Below are 6915 nucleotides of genomic sequence, written 5' to 3'. Positions count from 1 at the left end.
TTTTAGTCTCTACTTCATTTATTTCCACTCTAATCTTTATTATCTAATCTTTATTTCTTCCTTCTATTAATTTTAACTTTTGTTTGTCCTGTTTTATCTAGTTCCCTTAGGTATAAAGTTAGATTTTTTATTTGAATTTTTTAAACTTTCCTGACGTAGGCCTGTATCACTATAAACTTTCCTCTTAGAATCGCTTTTGCTGCATCCCATAGATTTTGGAACCCTGTTTTTGGCTTTATTTGTCTCATGGCATTTTAAAATTTCTTCTTTCATTTCTTAAATGATCCACTGGTTTTTTTAGTACATGTTGTTTAGATTAGGTGTTTGTATTTTTTTTTTTCCTTGTAGTTGATTTCTAGTCTTATAGTATTGTGGTCAGAAAATATGTTTGATATGATTTCAACCTTCTTAAATTTATTGAGACTAGTTTTGTGGCCTAACTTGATCTATCCTACAGAATGTTTCATGAGCACTTGAAAAAAAAGTTTATTCTGCTGTTTTGGGATGGAATGTTCTGTATGTTTATTAAGTCTATCTGAACTAATGTGTCATTTAAGGCCACTGTTTTCTTACTGATTTTCTGTTGATGATCTATCCACTGACCTGAGTGCAGTGTTAAAGTCCCCTACTATTATTGTGTTACTGTCAATTTCTCCCTTTATGTTAGTTAATATTTGCTTTACATATTTAGGTTCTCTTATGTTGGGTGCACATGTATTTACTAGTGTTATATCTTCTTGTTGGGTTGATCTCATTATCATTATGTAATGACTTTCAAAATTTTTGTTACTCTGTTTTAAAGTCAATTTTGTCTGTTATAAATATTGCTATCCCAGATATCTTTTTATTTCTATTTGCATGGAATATCTTTTTCCATCCCATCACCTTCAGTCTGTGTGTGTCTTTAAATCTGAAGTGACTCTGATGTAGGCAGTACTTATATTACCCATTCAGTCACCTTGTATCTTTTGACTGATTTTTAATCCATCTACATTTAAGTGATTATTGATAGGTATGTACTTACTGCCATTTTGTTGAATTTTGGTTGTTTTTTTTCCCTTCTGTTTCTCTTTTTCTTTTGTTCTCTTCCCTCATTTTTAGATGACTTTTTTTAGTGTTATGTTTGTATTCCTTTATCTTTATTTTTTGTGCATCTATTATAGGTTTTTGGTTTGTGTTTCCTATGAGGTTCTGCTATAAAAACTTGTATACATAGGACTGCATATAGCAGTCTGTTTTAAGTTGATGGTCACTTAAGTTTGAGTGCAGTATAAAAGCACTACATTTTTATCCTCCCCTGCCCCACCCCCCACATTTTATGTTTCTGTTGTTATATTTTACGTCTTTTAATTTTGTGTGTCTCTTAACTAAGTATTGTATATATAGATGATTTTATTGCTTTTGTCTTTTAGACTTCATATCACCTTGTAGGTGGTTGATCCTCTACCTCACTTTATGTTTGCCATTTTCAGTGAGGATTTTTCTTTCATAATTTTTGTATTTCTAGTTATAGCCTTTTCTTTTCTGTTTAAAAAAGTCCCTTAACCATTTCTGGTAAGGTTGATTTGGTGGTGATTAACTCCTGTAGAAGCTGATTGTCTGAGAAACTCTGTCTCCTTCAATTCTGAATTCTATCTTTGCCAGCATATTCTTGGTTGTAAGATTTTTCTCTCTGCACTTTCAGTATGTTGTGCCATTCCTTTCTGGCTTAAAAAAAATCTACTAAAAAGTCAGTTGATAGTCATCTGGGGGCTCCCCTTTATGTAACTAGGGGTTTTACTCTTTATGTGTTCAACATTCTCTCTTTACCTGTAATTTTTGATACTTTATAATGTCTTAGTCTGGGTCTTTGGGGATTTATCTTCTTTTGTACTTCCTGAACTTAGATATCTGTTTACTGTGTCTGGTTAAGGAAGTTTTCTGCCATTATTATTTCAAATATGTCTTCTGTCCCTTCCTCCCTCTCTCTCCTCCTGGGATTCATAAAATGCAGATGTTAGTATGCTTGATGTTGTCTCGGAAGTCCCTTAAACTATCCTTTTTAAAAAAATTTTTGCTATTCTAACTGGGTGATTTCCACTACCCTGTGTTCCAGACCATTGAGCCATTCTTCTGTATCTTTTAATCTGCCATAGGTTCCCTCTAGTATATTTGTCATTTCAGTTAATGTATTCTTCAGCTCTGATTGGTTCTTTTAATATTTTCTATCACTTTGTTGGAGTTCTCACTGTGTTCCTCCATTCTTCTCCTGAGTTTGGTTAGCATTTTTATGACCATTATTTGGAAGTCTTTGTTAGATTATTTAACTCCATTTTGCTTAGTTCTTTTTCTGAGGTTTTGTCTTGTTCTCTTGATTGGAACATATTCTATTGTCTTCTCATTTTGCTTAACTCTCTATGTTTGTTTTTATGTATTAGCTGATCAGCTACATCTCCCAGTCTTGAAGAAGTGGCTTTATCTAGAAAGGTGTCCTGGGAGCCCAGAAGGGCAGTGCTTCCTGGTTGCAAAAGCCAGGTGCTCCAGGTGTGTTTTCTGTGTCAGCTGCATGTGCCCTCCTATTCTGGCTGGGCCATGATTGCTGTGGGTGCACTAATGTGAGGGGCTGGTCCCTGGCATGGATGGCTATAAGGTCTGGCTGCAACTGCTGTGGGAGCTCTGGTGTGCCAAGCAAGCCCACAGAGTTGGGGGTTCTTTGTAGAACCACCAGTTGGAGTGGGTTGACATTTAACCTGGGGCAGGGGAACAGTGCTAATAAGGTAGATGGGGAGAGTCACAAATGCACCTGCCAGCATTGGTCCAGGTAGGTAGAAGGTGAGCAACAATTTAAAAATTGACACAAGCCAGTGCCTCCAAACCTGAACATTCCAGCAGATCCCTGCCCTTCAGGCACACACCCTAAAATTAGTCAATGAATCTCCTTCATGTATGACTTAGTCTGCTGCCTCTGCACTGAGACTTGGAGCAAGTGAGTTTTTGTTCATGCCCGTATAGAACAGAGTCTCAGTTTCTTACAGACCTCTGGCTCTCCCAGAGTAATCCCCATTGGTTTTCAAAGCCAGCTGTTATAGGGGCTCATCTTCTCACTGCGGGTCCCTCAAGCTGGGTAGCCTAATGTGAGGTTTGAACCCCTTACTCCTCAGGGAGGACCTCCGTGATGGCCATATTCCTCCCACCTGTGTGCTGTTGCACTAGGGGTGTGGGTCCCAGTCATATTCCATCTCTGCTCTTTCTACTTTGTCCCAGTGTGTGTCTTGTTGTTTTTGTCCTTAGTTGGGGAAAATCTTTTCTGCTAGTGCTCAGATTGTTCTCAGACATAGTTGCTCTATATGCAGTTGTAGTTTTTATGTGTCTGTGAGAGGAGGCAAGCTCAGGATTTTCCTACTCCACAATCTTATTCTCCTCCCCTTTTCACCATACTGTTTAATGATGTTCAGCATCTTTTCATGTGCTTATTGGCCATTCGTATATCTTCTTTGGAGAAATATCTATTCATGTCCTTTGCCCACTTCTAAAAATAAACTATTTTTCAGAGCAGTTTTAGGTTTACAGCAATATTGAGCAGAAGGTACAAAGATTTCTCATGTCATGGCCAATTTTTTAATTGTTTTTCTTTTTATTGTTGAGTTTTAAGAGTCCTTTGCATGTTTTCGATAGCAGTCTTTTATCAGATATATCTTTTGCAAGTATCTTCCTCTAGTCTGTGGCTTGTCTTTTTATTCTCTTGGTACTGTCTTTTACAAAGCAGAAGTTTTTAATTAATGAAGTTCAGCTTATCAATTCTTTCTTTCATGAATCATGTCTTCAGAGTTGTATCAAAAAAGTTAAGTCCAAGATCATCTAGATTTTCTCCTATGTTATCTTCTAGGTCTTTTATAGTTTTGCCTTTTTAAATTTTGGTCTCTGATTCATTTTGAGTTAAGTTTTGTGAAGGGTGTAAGGTCTGTGTTTAGATTTTTTTTTTTTTTGCATGTGGACGTTTATATGTCCAGCATCATTTCTTGAAAAGACTGTCTTTGCATCACTGTATTGCCTTTGCTACTTTGTCAATATTATTATATTTATGTTGGTATATTTCTGGGCGCTCTATTCTGTTCTACTGATCTATTTGTTTCTTCTTTTATCACTGTCCTGATCTCCGTAGTTTTACTGTAAGTCATGAAGTCAGGTAGCATCAGTCCTCCAACTTTGTACTTCTTCAGTATTGTTTTGGTTATGCTGCATCTTTTGCCACTCCACACAAATTTTGGAATGTCAAAATCCATAAAATAACTTGTTGAGATTTTGATTGGGATGGCATTGAATCTATAGTTCAACTTGGGAAAAACTGACCCCCTGACCATATTGAACCTTCTTATCCATGAACATGGAATCTTTTTCCATGTGTTATAGTTCTTCTTTGATTTTTTTCATTAGAGTTTTATAGTTTTCCTCATGTGGATCTTGCACATATTTTGTTAGACTTATAACTAAGCATTTCATTTTTGAGGTGCTAATGTAAATTCTATTGTGTTTTTAATTTCAAATTCCCCTTTCTTATTTAGGATTGTGATTGATTTTTTTTTAATCCTGCAACCATGCTATAATTGCTTATTAGTTCTAGAATTTTTTGTTGATTGTTTCAGATTTTCTATATAGACAAGATGCCATTTGTGAATAAAGACACTTTTATTTCTTCCTTCCCAATCTGTATATCTTTTATTTATTTTTCTTGTTTTATTGCATTAGCTAGGACTTCCAGGATAATACTGAAAAGGAGTGGTGAGTAGAGACATGCTTGTCTTGTTCCTGATCTTAGTGGCTGATTATATTTAAGATTAAATAAATTTATTTCCAACACAACAAAATTCCTGTTCAAAATCAAATTTAGGTTGATTTGGGGAAAAATAAATGCAATAAATCTTGCTCATCTGAGTTTTCAGTTGCAATGCCTTATCTACTGCAGAAGTATTATCACATAGATTCTTTAGATAAATACAGTAAGTCCCCTACATATGAACGAGCTCCATTCTGAGAGCATGTTCATAAGTCCAATTTGTTTGTAAGTCCAACAAAGTTAGCCTGGGTACCCAACTAAAACAATCGGCTATATAGTGCAGTACTGTAATAGTTTTATAATACTTTTCACACAAATAATACATAAAAAACAAACACAAAAAATAAAGAAAACATTTTTAATCTTACAATACAGTACCCTAAAAAATACAGTAGTACAGTACAACAGCTGGCATTCAGGGACTGGCATCAAGTGAACAAGCAAGAAATAAAGATACTGTACTACTGTATTTCATACAGTACTGTACAGTAAAGTACACAAAAGCACAACCACTTGTAAAGGATGCATGCATGTGACAATGTACACCAGACATGTGAACTAACTTACATGACTGGACATGCAAGCACATGTTTGCATCTTTGAAAGTCTGAAACTTGAAGGTTTGTATGTAGGAGGCTTACTGTATTCATGGTGATTACCTGTGAATATTAGTTATATGTCTACAATATGGTCACAAATTTTTGACATTAGATATACCAATAAATAGTAAAATTGTGCTAAGAATTGTGTTTGACCCTGGAGATAGAAAGCTTGGAGTTATCCTTGTGGCGCTCACAGCTTTTATCTCAAGGGTTAACTTCCATCTGTTGATGGTAGTTTTTAAGCTCTCTGTTGAGGTGCATTCTGGGTCTGAACCTAGTAATTTTACCAATACTTTTGTTGTTATTGATGGATGATTTCTGTCACAGATTTGAAAGAGCACAATAGTACAACATGTTCCATTGTAAGTACTTTCTAGTCTAGTGGGTTCATGTTTTAGGTGGGAGGCTCAATTATATTAATTCTGACTATTTCATAAAAATCAAGATATGGTATAAAGCTTGGTAAGGTGGTTGGAAACTCAGGTCCAACATTTAATAATATGTAACTTTAAACTTAATTTATGTATGCCTCAGTTTCTTTATGCGTCAAAGGAGGATGATAATAGCACTAACCTGATAGGATAAAGATTAAAGGAGATAAATTTTTAGCACAATTCTTAGTACTTAGAAAATATTCAATAAATTATTATGATTCAATGAGTCCCTTGAAAATATATTTGATTTCCTTTTCAGCTCTTTCTCTAAATCATAGATTCAAATGGCATTAGAAAATATTTGTCAATATTCTAAAATGTCTTTTCAATGTGGAATAGCTTTTTTTTAAGCCCAAACTGCAACATAGTCTATCATTCATAAGAATTATTATCAAAATAATAAACTAACAGCTTAACTGTATGATTCATGTCTTAATTTATATCAATGATGTATGTATTTCTCCTATGTATAAGTATAGCTCAATAGTACTGCATATAGTATGTTTTATTTCTAAAACATAAAATTACTTTCTAGTCTTAGAGTTTACTTTCACTTTCCCTATTTTACAAAAGTTCACTCTTCAACTCACATAACTTGCTGCTTTTGTTGACCTTGTCAACAAAATTATTTTCAAATACTTTTTAAACTAAATTTTGTTATGTGCCTATGTGTGTGTGTCTATATAAACGTACTTGAATTGCTTATAGGTTAATCCCTGCTTTACAGCTTCAATCTTGACATCTCATTTCTGAATTAGTTACTGTCATTTTGCTTGACCTTTTCAATCTTAGTGGTGTCCTTCCTATAAATACAGTAAGAAGAATTAAATTCAGTAGTCAGAATGTCTTCTTATTGCAAAGTTAAATATTGATAGAATAACCATAGTCACTTTGCACTTTGAAATATGTACTCTGAAGACATTTTTACTTTAACTTTGACTTGTTTTTTTAATTTTCTAGATTCCCAGAACTAACAAAGCCCTGTTTAAAGTAAAAACATTTAAAAGTAATTAAAATTCTATGCATGAAAATGAGGAACCCTTATAAATATTTTACTATAGAAGTA

The sequence above is a fragment of the Neophocaena asiaeorientalis genome, unplaced genomic scaffold (genome assembly GCF_003031525.2).
Source record: "Neophocaena asiaeorientalis asiaeorientalis breed wild unplaced genomic scaffold, Neophocaena_asiaeorientalis_V1.1 scaffold635, whole genome shotgun sequence".
NCBI classification, from domain to species: domain Eukaryota; kingdom Metazoa; phylum Chordata; class Mammalia; order Artiodactyla; family Phocoenidae; genus Neophocaena; species Neophocaena asiaeorientalis.
This window is presented reverse-complemented; position numbering follows the sequence as displayed.